The sequence below is a fragment of the Lactuca serriola genome, chromosome 5, assembly GCF_051521515.1.
Source record: "Lactuca serriola cultivar US96UC23 chromosome 5, Lser_US96UC23_V15, whole genome shotgun sequence".
NCBI classification, from domain to species: domain Eukaryota; kingdom Viridiplantae; phylum Streptophyta; class Magnoliopsida; order Asterales; family Asteraceae; genus Lactuca; species Lactuca serriola.
In genome coordinates, this window is record NC_136412.1 from 67850742 (window position 1) to 67865468 (window position 14727).

Sequence of the window (14727 nt, forward strand, 5' to 3'; positions counted from 1 at the left end):
CCAGTACGACTTCTGTAAACAGATCGCCCTACCGTCTAAAGACCCGCAGAGATACAAGAAACAGTCTGGACAACTTAGGGGACTACACCGAAATAGAATCGGAAGACTAGGCTTCTCACCCTGGAGAGCCCCAGTCTTATTCTTCCAGAGGTCAACAGAGTACATCGTATGTACCTCAACTATCGAGGACCCCATCAAGATTTTCCATTAGAAGTCGTTACCTCTACCTCGCATAGATGAATCGGTTGAGCAAACGCAAGGAAAGAATTACTTTCAGAAATGGACCTGAGATCCGAATATCACTAGTTTGAGTGTTAGGAAAGGATGTCCGGAAGACTACCTTCCGAACTCGATGCGGACACTTCAAGTCCGTAGTGATACCCCTCGGATAGGACCAATATGCCCGTAGTATTCATGAGCTTATTGAGTAGGGCCTGCCATTCTTACTTAGATCAGTTCGTCATTCTCCTTGTAATGACCTACTTATCTACCCTCGTAGTAAGAAGGAACCCGTGGAAACATTATCCTCGGAGATACTTTTCGCAAGGTTCTCTGAACACAAGTATTAGAATTCAAGAGTCAAATTCCGAAGACACACTTTTAGTGTTGGGAAATCCTTGAGTTCTCTGTCAAGTTATCCAAAACCGTTGGGAATTTGTCGACACCAAAGACGCCGACATAAATTTGCGAAATTCTAGGTCTTACAGACCTACTGGCATAGTTTATCCAGAACTCCTCGCATATTACAGAAACCCATACGACTTTGACCCAGCAGAGGGTGGCCTTTGACTGGGAAGTTAAGCAAGAAAAAGAAACCTTGGAAATTCCAAGTGAGAGACCAAGTTCTTTAGGAAAAATCACTCTGGGAATGGCTTAATACGCTTCGCAGTGCGTGAAAAGCTAAATCCAAGATAGTCAGGACCTCCGAGATTCTTACCAGAATCGGTCCTGTATCTCACAGACTAGACCTACTCCGCAAACTCAGTAACGTACAGTCTACCCTTCGCATCTCGATCTTGAAACCGTACCATTCCGTTAGGACTCTCGTAATCCCACTCAACGAGATCGAGATCAACGAGATCCTCACCTTCGTGGAAGAACCGTAGTGACCCTCACCCGAGAGGTCAAGCGGACGAAGCAAGGCCGTCGCCCATTAGTGAAGGTTCGTTGTGAAACCAACCGATGACCCGATTTCACTTAGGAGCGCGAGAACCAATCGATTAGGAAGTTCACACCTCATGACTCGTTCATTCCTACCTATTTCCTTACCTAAATTCTAATTTCGGGACGAAATTCCCTCTAACAGGGGGATGATGTGACAATTCGAAATTTCCATTCTGTAAAAACCATATCCAACCAATAGAAGTAGAACAGTTACAGTGAATCTCCAGACTTTTGGGTATAAGTTTGAGTATTTCAGGTTTTAAGCTTTAAGGGATATCAGGAGAGAGGATGCACTAGGGTATTGAGCAACTCTATTATTCCAAAACTCTATGATATTAGAGTTCAATGACTGAATAAAAATATTTTCTACCAAAAATCCCATGACTATATATAGGATTCTGAACCATATTTATTCATTAGTTCCATTTTCAACTAGAGAAAAGCCGAATTCTCTCTCAAGGATCTTCGGACTTTCGTTCCGGAAAGTGAGTACTTCTATCTAGTGTTGTTTTAAAGCTTCTTATATGCTTAATACACTAGAAATCATAGGAAAACACTAAGATCTGAGAGTTTACCGCCCAAGAACACCTTGGGGAGTAAACTCTTTTAAAAGGGCCAAAGTGTGCCCAATGTCCCTCCAAACCTTGGAACTGAACCTAGAAACTACCCATGGCTTGTTTAGACATCAAAAACATTAAGAATCAAGGACTAAAGGTGAGTTCACGGCCAAGGATGTTCTTGGGCCGTGAACTCCATTTTAAGGTGTCAAAATGCCCTAAAAGCTTTCCTTGAGCAATGAAACTAGTTTGGACTTGTACCCTAATGTGTTTAGGACTAGAAAACACCATTAGAACACCAAGAGTAAGGTTTTCACAGCCCAAGAAGTTCCAAGGCCGTGAACTCCAAACATTAGGGCCAAAAGGTGCTATAACCTCTTCTAAAGCCTTGTACAATAGCCTAGTTTAGCTCCTAGTTAAATTAGGGACTTGAAAACACCACAAACACCCTTCCAAGGGAGATTACGGCCATAATCTCCATGGGATTTGGTCCCAGGGCCGTAAATTCCTAAAAAAGAGTTATATAATGCCCTAAACTCTTCCATAGACCAAGCCATTAAGTAGGAATGCTTCTTAGGGTCTTGTAGAGCATCAAACACAAAATGGACATATAGGTGTGAGCTTACAGCCGTAAACTCATGAGTTTACGACCGTAAACTCATTTGGTAGTGCCATTAGGGCCGTGAACTCCCTTATGGAGTTTTCCTTGAACCCTACACACAATAGCTTCCCCTACAAACACTTAGATGCAATCCTAGAGGCTAGTAACACTTGATAAAGGTGTTTAGCATGTCTTAGGTTGGCTTGACTTGTTTATTAGTTATTTATAGACTAATTTGTTACATATATGTGATATTATATGTTAACTAGGATCATAGAGTGTGTTCAAGACTTCACTTGACACCTAGCAGTCCTACTTCTTCAGTTCATCCGTATCACCCACAACAGGTGAGTTCATACCCCTTAATCAATCATTTAAATGTTTTTAAATGCTTTATGTGGGGGGGGGGGGGGATATAAGTAGAATCATGCTACTTATTATATCAATCACATGTGATGAATAAGCAACATTCAAATGATTTACTACTCATTAGCCGTTTTACCAAACAGTTTCCTTCAAATGATTTTCATAAGCACTTTATATGTTTAAAAGTCCTTATTAAACTGTACATTTTACTCTGTATGTGTCATTTCAAACTCATTTACAATTGTGTTTCAAACAAATGTTTCTTTATACTTAAATTGTGTAACAGCCCGAAATTTCAAATATCGATATAATTATGATTTGGGGGTGTTTTAAGAAGGGACTCGGCGAGTTGGAGCCTAGACTCGCCGAGTAGGATCGCAGACCGGGTCGCGGGTTCGCGACTGGACTCATATGGACTCGGCGAGTCTGCGCTGTTTGGCGAAAACCCTAACCGTTTAGGTTTGGGACGTATAAGAGGCACTTATTGGCCGTCATTGTTCATTTTGGGTCTTCTGAGAAGAACCCTAAATCGATTGGGTGCGTCTGGAGCAAAGTTTAAGGGCCATTGTTGATCTTGGAAGGGTGGTGGTGCAAGGAAGAGAAGGGCTTGGCTAAAGGAACAGCAAGGGAGTCACGTTCTGAGGATTTGGGGACACAGAGGGCACATTATTCAGGTAAGAATTCGAATTATGCTCTGCTATGTTGATGTGTCATGGAATTAGGGTTTATGGAACCCCTTTGTGATTAGATTAAGTGTTACCCTAGTTCCCCAAACGACTATAACCCTGTATTAGGACCTTAGAGGTCCAGAAGGTCCCATGCTTGTGTATTTCGGGACAATACTTACCTCAGGAAGCAGTTTGATCGACTGCATGGCATGGACTCGACGAGTCTGATGAACAGACTCGGCGAGTAGCTTGAAGAATAACTGGGACTCGTCGAGTTGTTCTTCAGACTCGGCGAGTTGAGTCGGGGTGGCCCCGCGATTCTTCCAGGAAGAACTCGTCGAGCAAAAAGGGGATACTCGACGTGTAGAAAAGGAATCTTAAGGAATCGGTGAGTCAAGGGCGAGTGGACTCAGAGTCGTTGAACTCGGCGAGTCTTGGGGTGACTCGGCGAGTTAGGTCGCGAGTTAAGTGAAGTTCTGAGTATGGGGACTCGGCGAGTCATAGAGTTGACTCGGCGAGTAGGGTCAGTCAGGGGTTGACTTTGACCTTGTCTATGACCAAGGATTGACCAGTGGTTCCAAGGGTATTTTGGTAATTGTTGTTATTGTTTGAGTTCAGTGCATTGGTGACTATCCAGAGGTGGAGATCGTATCAGTGATCGGAGCAGCTTGGGCTATCTGTTCAGTCGGCAGTTTCGAGGTGAGTTATCCTCACTATATCGCTAGGGTTTATGGCACCAATGCCAACCCTTTTATCGGATGGAAATCCGGGTAGTTGTCAGTTGTTATATGTTATGGGCCGGAAGGCAATATATGTTATGGGCCGGAAGGCATTACTATGTGGACCGGAAGGTCATGGCCTGGAAAGGCGTATGTATGCATTTAGTATGTTGACTGATTCATAGGGTAATGTTATGATAGTGACCGGCTAGACCGGTATCTTGTTAGAGTAATGCTATGATATGTGATCTGTTGATCGATTGTTGTCTATGAACTGCTATATGATTGTTTGTTATTTTATATATGCATTATGTGCTTATGGGCCGGAGGCGATATGTTACGGGCCGGAAGGCAATATGTTATGGGCCGGAAGGCGATTATGTTGTGTGATGGACCGGAAGGTCGGCGTGGGTAGGACCGGAAGGTTTACCCAGCAGGGACGGAAGTCCCCTGAGACACATGGACCGGAAGGTCAGGGCCTGGAAAGGCGTATATGTGGTTGGTATTCTGGGGGTATCTCACTAAGCTTTCGGGCTTACAGTTGTGGTTTTATGTTGCAGGTTCTCAAGAGTCCGTGGCAAGGCAAAGGCGTGATCGTACCGTTCCTCGCGTTGGTGTTTTATGATATGAACCTGGGAAATTACTCTGTTTTAATAATGTATTGAAAACCTTTTGTAACAACGTTAATAAAATGGGTGATTTTGAAAAGTTTTAATTATTTTGAAATTTTGGATGTAACAAGTTGGTATCAGAGCCTTGGGTTGAGTGAATTGGGGAAACATTCGTGTGACTCCAGTCTCAAATCGAGGAGGATTTTAAAAAGAGAAATTAAAATGAGAAATTAAAATGGTTTTCAAATTTAGTAAAAGGAGGACGCGGAGGTACGATCAGCCAGAGCCAGTAAGTAACCCCAAGATACCATACATGATATTTGTTTTATTGAGCTTGATAGAACAGCATGCTAGAGTTAGGCTAGGGATCTTCAGGAATTCATGATAATGTTGCCTGATATGTGATGCCTGTAGCCTAGGGTCCCTTATGGGATGTTCTCAGTGTTCCTCTAGTGGTGAGGGTTGATAGTTGTTATGCATGTTCCCTAGGGTATTGTGGTAGTACTTCATACAAATATGGGTAGGTGTGGAAGGTAGTATGGGCCCGTACTACTGAAAGCACAGGACCCATACGCGTATCAGGGAAACCATGGTCTCTAGGGTAGGGTTGCGAGAGTTGGGTCCCAGGATTTTGGGAAGTGTCTGGGATTGGTAAGGTGTCTTCATTATGGAGATCTCGAGGCATGATGATAGCGGATCCGGATCAGGATCGGGAGCTGGAGAGCGAGTTCCGGGTGGATCGGTGCCGTCGGAGGTTATCGATCGGACGAGCACGAGCGAGCGGGATGCGAGGATTCGCGAGGTCCTGCGTGATGAGGTTACTGCATTGTTACGAGCTGAGTTGCCAGAATGGTTTGGGTCGATCAGGACCGCCATGGTTGAGTAGTTTGATGAGCGATATGCGGCTCTCGCAGAGACGGCTGCCGCGGCGGTTACAGCGGCTGTAGCAGCGGCAAAGGGAAGACCTAGTCGGGGTTTCAGTATCGGAACTTCTATTATGCGAAGCCTCCCACATTCGATAGGGTTCAGGACCCGATTGTTGCTATGAGATGGTTATCAGACGTGGAGGGGTATTTCTCCATGAGTTTATGCCCTGCTGACCAGAGGGTGAGGTGTGCTCTGAACCGGTTGAGGCTCAGGGCGAAGGATTGGTGGAGATTGACTACGAGGTCATTTTCCGATGCGCAGAGGGCTGCGGTTTCATGGGATCAATTCAGAGAGATGTTCAGTACTCGCTATGTTCCGCGGGATGAAAAAGGGAGATTGGCTCGGAAGTTCCTTGAGTTGAAACGGGATTTGGAGTCGGTGACTGAGATCACCAGGATGTTTATTTAGAGGGCGATGTTTTGCCCTGAAGTTCGCTTCGGAGCAGGCTCAGATGTCCTGATATCTGAGTATGCTCAAGAGGAATATCAGACAGTTCGTGTCTGTGCAGAGGTGTGAGACCTTGTTGGAGTTGCAGGAGGCCGCCATGCGGCGTGAGTTAGGGGTTGAGTTACAGTTGCGTGAGCGGAGGCAGGCCCCGATGCAGTCGCAGTCGGCGCCGAAACGGTCCAGGACCGTAGATGTTGGAATGGGGGGGGGGGGTCGGAGCGGCCACACTTGTGGGAAGTGTGGGAGGGATAGCACCGGAGCTTGTTGGTCCGGTGGTGCATGCCGCAAGTGCGGAAAGGAGGGGCACGGTGCACGGGATTGTCGGCAGTCAGTGCCAATTCGGGATTTGAGAATTTGTTATCAGTGTCGGCAGGTTGGACATTTGAGGGTCAACTGTCCACAGCTTTCTGCAGGACCGGTGCAGGCTCTAGCACCGGCCACCTCGAGGAGTTCAGGAGGAGGACAGAATGGAGCGGAGCCCCAAGGGCTCAGGGTCGTGCTTATCGGCTTGCGGCAGAGGGAGACGGAGCAGTGCCGGAGGCAGCTGCGGGTATGAGGCTTTCCTGATGTCTTGATTGGCTTGCATTGATTGTGGCGTATTGTTCGTGCTGGTATCTTGTGAGAATTTCGATGCGGTATTCGTTGTTTCGCGGGTTGGGCATGATTATGGATTGGTGCTTCAGGTTTTCGCTTTGGCATTCGTTGTTCCCTGATGGTTTGGTATGGTTATAGTTTGGTGTTTTGGTGCCGGTAGCCTTGTGCGGTTTTCGATGCGGTATTCATCCTTTGGCAGGCTGTGGGTTTGGTTGCGGGTTATTGTTGGGAACTCCATTGGTTATCGTTCGTGAGGGTTGTTAGTGGAGATGCGGCACTGGGTTGAATGTCGGATAGCATCCGCAGTCGTAGAGTGGATAATTGAAAGACCGGATTCTTTTGAGTGGATTGATCTGGGAGGAGATGTGTTTTGCTGAGGGTTGCTTATGCTGGTGGGAAGCAGTCAGTGTGTAAATGTCCTTTTTGTGCAGGATTGTCCTGAAAGGTCATTAATGACGATCGGTGGCAGTTAGTCAGTGCTTTAGTTGGGGAGAATTGGAGAATTCTCCGGGAGATCGATGAGTATGTGAGGGTGCTTAGTTGTTGGGATTCAGCAGTGTTTGTCAGCAGAGTATAGGCCGACGAGAGCGAGTGTCGGGTATGCGGGGCGGGATACAGACCTAGGGCATTTGATTGTGGAGGCCTGAGAGAAGGCCGGGATCAAGTTTGAGTAAGTAACCGGGGTTATGCGATCAGAGTATTTGTATTCTTGATGTACGTGATGGGTTGTACTGCATTAATCCCACGGGATTTATGTTGTGCATGTTTCTAGAGTTGGAACCGGAAGGTTCCCAGAGTTAGAACCTGAGGGTTCGCAGAGTTTGGGTGTACGGACCCACAGAGATATAGCCTCGAGTGGCTAGTATGTGTTATGAGAGTTGGTGCAGTCATGCTGGAGACTCTGTTGGTATTGCTGGATCAGTTTGAGATTGTGGATTGTGTATGTTACAGTGTGATTGCATTGGAAGGTCTGGCCCGGGTTAGTGATCTTGTTTAGCTGAGGCAGTGATTTTGATGAGTGGAGAGAGTGCATGGGATTGAGAGCCCCTGCAATGAGAACCAGAGTATGTGAATAGCGGTGACACAAAAAGGGTGGTGTCGCTTGGGGCAAGCACCGTGGCACCGGTGGGAGTGGCATTATGGCCAAGAGGGTCCCTTGGAAGGAAAAGAGAAAGGTGTGTAACTCCGAAGGGGAGTGCAAGTTCACAGGAATGAAAGCTACAGAGCAGAATTATGGTTAGAGTATTTCGAGTATGGCTTTGAGCATCGTGTTCGCGGCAGCGAAGTAGGAACCCATCTGGGTTGGAGATGTCTGTTGAGGCTCAGAAGGGATGCGGGGGGAGAGAGAATCTTAAATTCTCCGTGTGATTCTGATCAGAGTGTAGGATGGATGTAATGGTTCATCTTGGGAGATGTTCGAGGATATCATCAATGTATCGGGTCTTCCAACTTGCGGGTGTTGGGACTAGTTCAGTAGGTGTATGTGATGGCAAGAGGAGGACTTGTGAGAGTTGCTCTGAGAGTGAGAATGGATCTCTCAGTTGGTCCGGGATGGACAAAGTGGGCTTTGGATCGGGGATCCGGTGGTTCATGGTTTCCTAACCCTCATTGGTCGAGTGATTGTTGGGATTTAGAGCAGAGTTGCATCTTGGGTAATTCTCGGTTACAGAGAGCGATGGACAGTACAGAGATCGGGCTTCAGTCGACAGAGCAGATTCAGCAGATGAGACAGAGGTTATTGATCGCCCAGAGCCGACAGGAAAAGTTATGCAGACAGCCACCGATCCGAGCTTGAGTTTCAGGTCGGCAACTTCGTACTCCCGAAGGCCTCTCTTTGGAGAGGAGTGATTCGATTCAACAAGAAGGGCAAGTTGGGCCCCCGGTACATTGGGCCATTTCGGGTGATTGCAAGGATAGGTCGGGTAGCCAATCGATTGGAGTTGCCAGCGGAGTGGGGACAGATCCACGACACCTTTCATGTGTCGTAATTGAGGAAGTGCTTAGCTGATGAGTCGACAGTGGTCCCATTAGAAGACATTCAGGTGGATGCGGGCCTGAATTATGCTGAGAGACCAGTGGTCATCAGAAATCGGAAGATCGAGGCTATGAGGTATAAGGAGATACCTCTAGTATTAGTTCGGTGGCAGCACCGGATGGGCCAGAAATGACCGGTGAGCTGGAACGTGAGATGCGGGAGCAGCATCCGGAGCTATTTTCAGAGTGAGACTTCGAGGGTGAAGTCTAGTTCTAGTGGGGGAGAGTTGTAACAGCCCGGAATTTCAAATATCGATATAATTATGATTTGGGGGTGTTTTAAGAAGGGACTCGGCGAGTTGGAGCCTAGACTCGCCGAGTAGGATCGCAGACCGGGTCGCGGGTTCGCGACTGGACTCGACGAGTCCAAATATGGACTCGGCGAGTCTGCGCTGTTTGGCGAAAAACCTAACCGTTCAGGTTTGGTACGTATAAGAGGCACTTATTGGCCGTCATTGTTCATTTTGGGCCTTCTGAGAAGAACCCTAAATCGATTGGGTGCGTCTGGAGCAAAGTTTAAGGGCCATTGTTGATCTTGGAAGGGTGGTGGTGCAAGGAAGAGAAGGGCTTGGCTAAAGGAACAGCAAGGGAGTCACGTTCTGAGGATTTGGGGACACAGAGGGCACATTATTCAGGTAAGAATTCGAATTATGCTCTGCTATGTTGATGTGTCATGGAATTAGGGTTTATGGAACCCCTTTGTGATTAGATTAAGTGTTACCCTAGTTCCCCAAACGACTATAACCCTGTATTAGGACCTTAGAGGTCCAGAAGGTCCCATGCTTGTGTATTTCGGGACAATACTTACCTCAGGAAGCAGTTTGATCGACTGCATGGCATGGACTCGACGAGTCTGATGAACAGACTCGGCGAGTAGCTTGAAGAATAACTGGGACTCGTCGAGTTGTTCTTCAGACTCGGCGAGTTGAGTCGGGGTGGCCCCGCGATTCTTCCAGGAAGAACTCGTCGAGCAAAAAGGGGATACTCGACGTGTAGAAAAGGAATCTTAAGGAATCGGTGAGTCAAGGGCGAGTGGACTCAGAGTCGTTGAACTCGGCGAGTCTTGGGGTGACTCGGCGAGTTAGGTCGCGGGTTAAGTGAAGTTCTGAGTATGGGGACTCGACGAGTCATAGAGTTGACTCGGCGAGTAGGGTCAGTCAGGGGTTGACTTTGACCTTGTCTATGACCAAGGATTGACCAGTGGTTCCAAGGGTATTTTGGTAATTGTTGTTATTGTTTGAGTTCAGTGCATTGGTGACTATCCAGAGGTGGAGATCGTATCAGTGATCGGAGCAGCTTGGGCTATCTGTTCAGTCGGCAGTTTCGAGGTGAGTTATCCTCACTATATCGCTAGGGTTTATGGCACCAATGCCAACCCTTTTATCGGATGGAAATCCGGGTAGTTGTCAGTTGTTATATGTTATGGGCCGGAAGGCAATATATGTTATGGGCCGGAAGGCATTACTATGTGGACCGGAAGGTCATGGCCTGGAAAGGCGTATGTATGCATTTAGTATGTTGACTGATTCATAGGGTAATGTTATGATAGTGACCGGCTAGACCGGTATCTTGTTAGAGTAATGCTATGATATGTGATCTGTTGATCGATTGTTGTCTATGAACTGCTATATGATTGTTTGTTATTTTATATATGCATTATGTGCTTATGGGCCGGAGGCGATATGTTACGGGCCGGAAGGCAATATGTTATGGGCCGGAAGGCGATTATGTTGTGTGATGGACCGGAAGGTCGGCGTGGGTAGGACCGGAAGGTTTACCCAGCAGGGACGGAAGTCCCCTGAGACACATGGACCGGAAGGTCAGGGCCTGGAAAGGCGTATATGTGGTTGGTATTCTGGGGGTATCTCACTAAGCTTTCGGGCTTACAGTTGTGGTTTTATGTTGCAGGTTCTCAAGAGTCCGTGGCAAGGCAAAGGCGTGATCGTACCGTTCCTCGCGTTGGTGTTTTATGATATGAACCTGGGAAATTACTCTGTTTTAATAATGTATTGAAAACCTTTTGTAACAACGTTAATAAAATGGGTGATTTTGAAAAGTTTTAATTATTTTGAAATTTTGGATGTAACAAATTGTGTTATCAAACCTATGCTTTCAAACCGATTTACAGATTGGCATCAAGTCGATCTTTTCTTAGATAATAATTACGTTCAAAGGTTTTATAAAACTTATTTTATGCTTTTAAATTATCAATTGCATGCCTATATATGTATAGTTATATAATAAATGTTTAAAAGACTTAGGAAGGCTATCCACCCTATTTCCTTTGCGCGCTTGAGATGTGGTCTGGTGTGATATCTGGTACCCGTCCGAAGGTTGTTTAAATATTAGTTATATATCATATGTACATATATATTCATAAAGGTTTTCCCAGTTCATTCAATACCCTTGGGTAGCAAGGGTATACTTCCATGTTCATACGTGCCAGTTACATTACTAGTAAGCTACCATTTGGGTAGTTTAGGAAGATACTAGAACTATTAGTAGAACGCAATATCATACAATGAGTCAGTTCATTCATGAGTCAATACTTGCTAGATAGAGAGAGAGAGCACACATTACAACCAATACACACAATACATTACTATACATGCTAGATAGAGAGAGAACACACGTTACAGCTAGCACACGCAGAACATGACAGTACATTACTATACTATTACATAGATACATCTACATATGTACACTTACATGAGTGCATTTACATAGATACATCTACATGAGTACATTTACATGAGTACACTTACATGAGTACATTTACATGAGTACACTTACATGAGTACGTTTATTTAGATAACACATGATGAATTACTAGTACATTTTATATGTATAGATTCTGTTATATAATCCTCATTCCTATCTTCACTTTGTGATACAATCACATAATCGGCGAGATAGATTGGATTTAATATTCTACTACCAAAGGATACTTTGTGGGACTAACCATTCCTAGAATCACTGTTAGCTACAGAGATAAAAGCACATTCACTGATGTCAACGGTTGATACCATTACAGGTATACTTTAAGGGACTAACTATTCCTATACCCAGCTGCTAGCAACAGAGGTAAATGTACATCTACGGATGTCTTCAGTTGACACTGTTAGTTACCCTAGTACCAAAGGGTAATCCTTAGGTTATTTATTTTATTAACTCCATATTGTGACTCATTCACATAACCAATGAGGTGAATTATTTGAGTATCCTAGTAACAAAGGATACATTTTCTTATAATAATAATAAAAGTAGCACAGTTAAGTCTTGGTAGAAAACTACATTTAGAACAGTTAGGTCTTGGTAGAAGACTCCCTTATATAATAGTAGGAATCATAGGGATTTCTAGGGTTTTTCAAATGTTTACAGTGGTTTACAAACATTTTCATACTTACACAAAATTTCTTTCAAAACATTTTCAAGTCTTTCATTACATGTCAAACAAATACTTACATACAAATTAAGACACATTAATACTTATGATCTCACCAGCTTTAAAGCTGATACTCTCTTTCAAAATAACTTGTATCCTTAGGTCAACTGTAGACAGGTACCGATGCAAGGTTTAGAGAAGATGGAGCTCGTTCAAGACTCATCTTTCATTTTGTTTATACTTTAGTGTCTATTATAATTTGACAGAACACTTGTATTAAAATTATATTATTAATTCAATGGATGATGTTGTTGCTTGTTTACTACTTTTCATTATTGTGATATTGTACATGACGTCCTCCGCCCCAGAACGTTTCCGCCGTTCTTGGTTTTGGGGTGTGACATTTTCCTTCCTTCCTTGGATCACAAAAGCACCAAAATCACTTTAAATGCCTTAGATTGCTTCAAAAATGGCTAGGTTTTGCTATGGGCGTCTTCTGGGAGCAAATAGGACTAAGGAGGCCTAGTTAAGGTGTTTAAATAGGGTGCAAACCCTCGGATTAGGGTTTTTGCCCAAACAGGGTCTACTTGCCGAGTCCACAATATAAACTTCGCGCCTTATCCCGCTTCTACTCAGCGAGTTGGTCCTTCAACTCATCGAGTCCAAGACCAAATGCAAAATATTTAAAAATTTAATAAAAAGAACACGTACCAAGAACCATGTGCTACAACTTTGAAGTTCTAATGTGCAACATATGCAAGAAACCTGCAAATTGCTTCAATTTTAGCAACTGGAGCATATGTTTCATCGTAGTCGATTCCTTCTTGTTGTGAATAGCCTTTGACTACAAGACGTGCCTTGTTTCGACAAATGATTCATTGATCATCAGTCTTGTTTCGACAAATGTTTCGACAAGACCTGCCTTCTTGCATAGCTTTTACCCAGTCTAGATCTTTTATAGCAGAATGTATGGTTTTGGGTTCAATCATGGATAAAAAGGCTCCAAATAAACATTCATTTGTGGATGCGTCTCTAGTCTGAATGCCTGAGTTGGGATCTCTGATGATTTGGCCTGTTGGATGATTTCTGGTCCACTTAATTAAGCGATTCTCTTCCGCTATAATAATTGGAGTTTCAGTATCCCATTGTTCTTCTCCGGGTGTTTCATATTGGAATAGGATTGAAGGTTCCCCCATAAATGATGCATCCGGATTGTTTTGGCTATTTGGGGATTGGGTATTCAAAGGAGGATTTGGTGTTTGTTCCAAGGAGGAAGTATGTGGTGGTGGTTCCCCCTCGAATTGATCTGCATCATTTTGGTTTGTTTGAGGAGTTCCTTCAGTGGGTGTTCCTGTAGGATCAGTTGAAGTAGATAGAAGTTCAGGGGTAGTGCTCCATCATCTCATCCACCAGCTCCCAAGTCCACTCTGACCCCTTTCGGTGCTGCCATTGCACCATCACGAGTTCTACTCTTTTGTTCCTCAAATCCTTTGACTTCCGGTTAAGGATCGCTACAGGCCCTCGATGTAATTCAGGCTGCCATCAACCTGAATGTCCTCCAAGGGTACTATTGCTGTGTCGTCCACCAGGCACTTTCGCAGCTAAGAAACATGGAAATTGCTATGTATCTGAGTGAGTTCGGCTGGCAAATCTAGCCTATATGCCACCATGCCCACCCGACTATAACCCTGAACGGTCCAATATACCTTGGGCCCAACTTGCCCTGCTTTCTGAATCGAATGACGCCTTTCCAAGGTGACACTTTCAGGAGAACCATATCTCTGACCTGGAAGTCTAGGTCTGATCGACGCTTATCGGCATAACTTTTCTGCCGAATCTGAGCAGTCTGAAGCCTGCTCCGGACCTGCTGAATCTTCACTCTCGTCTTGAGCACTACTTCGGTGCTCCCCATGACCCTCTAGCCATCCTCGCGCCAGCATATCGGGGTCCTGCACCTCCTCCCATACAACATCTCAAAGGGAGGACGGTCGATGCTCGCATGATAGCTATTATTATATGAGAACTCTGCCAACGGAAGGTAGGTAACCCAGCTACCTCCAAAGTCTAAAACACATGCCCGCAGCATGTCCTCCAGAGTCTGGATGGTCCGCTCGCTCTGGCCATCCGTCTGCGGGTGAAAGGTGGTGCTGAAATGCAGACGAGTACCCAACTCATCGTGGAATTTCTTCCAAAACATGGATGTGAACCGCACATCCCTAACCAAAATCACCAAAACTGGCACTCCGTGCCGGGCCACCACCTCTCTGATATAGATATCGGCCAATTTCTTGGCCGAGATGCTCTCCTGAATAGGGATAAAGTGGGCGCTCTTGGTCAATCGGTCGACGATGACCCATATCGAATCCACTCCCCGCGCGGTCCTGGGAAGCTTGGTGATAAAATCCATCGTAATGTCTTCCCATTTCCACAGCGGGATATCCAACGGCTGCATCTTGCCGTGAGGTCTCTGATGCTCGGCCTTGACCTTCCAGCAAGTCAAGCACCACTCCACGTACCATGCCACATCCCGCTTCATGTAGGGCCACCAATAGTCCAGACGTAGATTTCTATACATCTTCGTCACCCCGGGATGAATGGAGAATCAGGATTTGTGCGCGTCCTCCATCAAGATCTGGCGTACGCCTCCGAGGTAT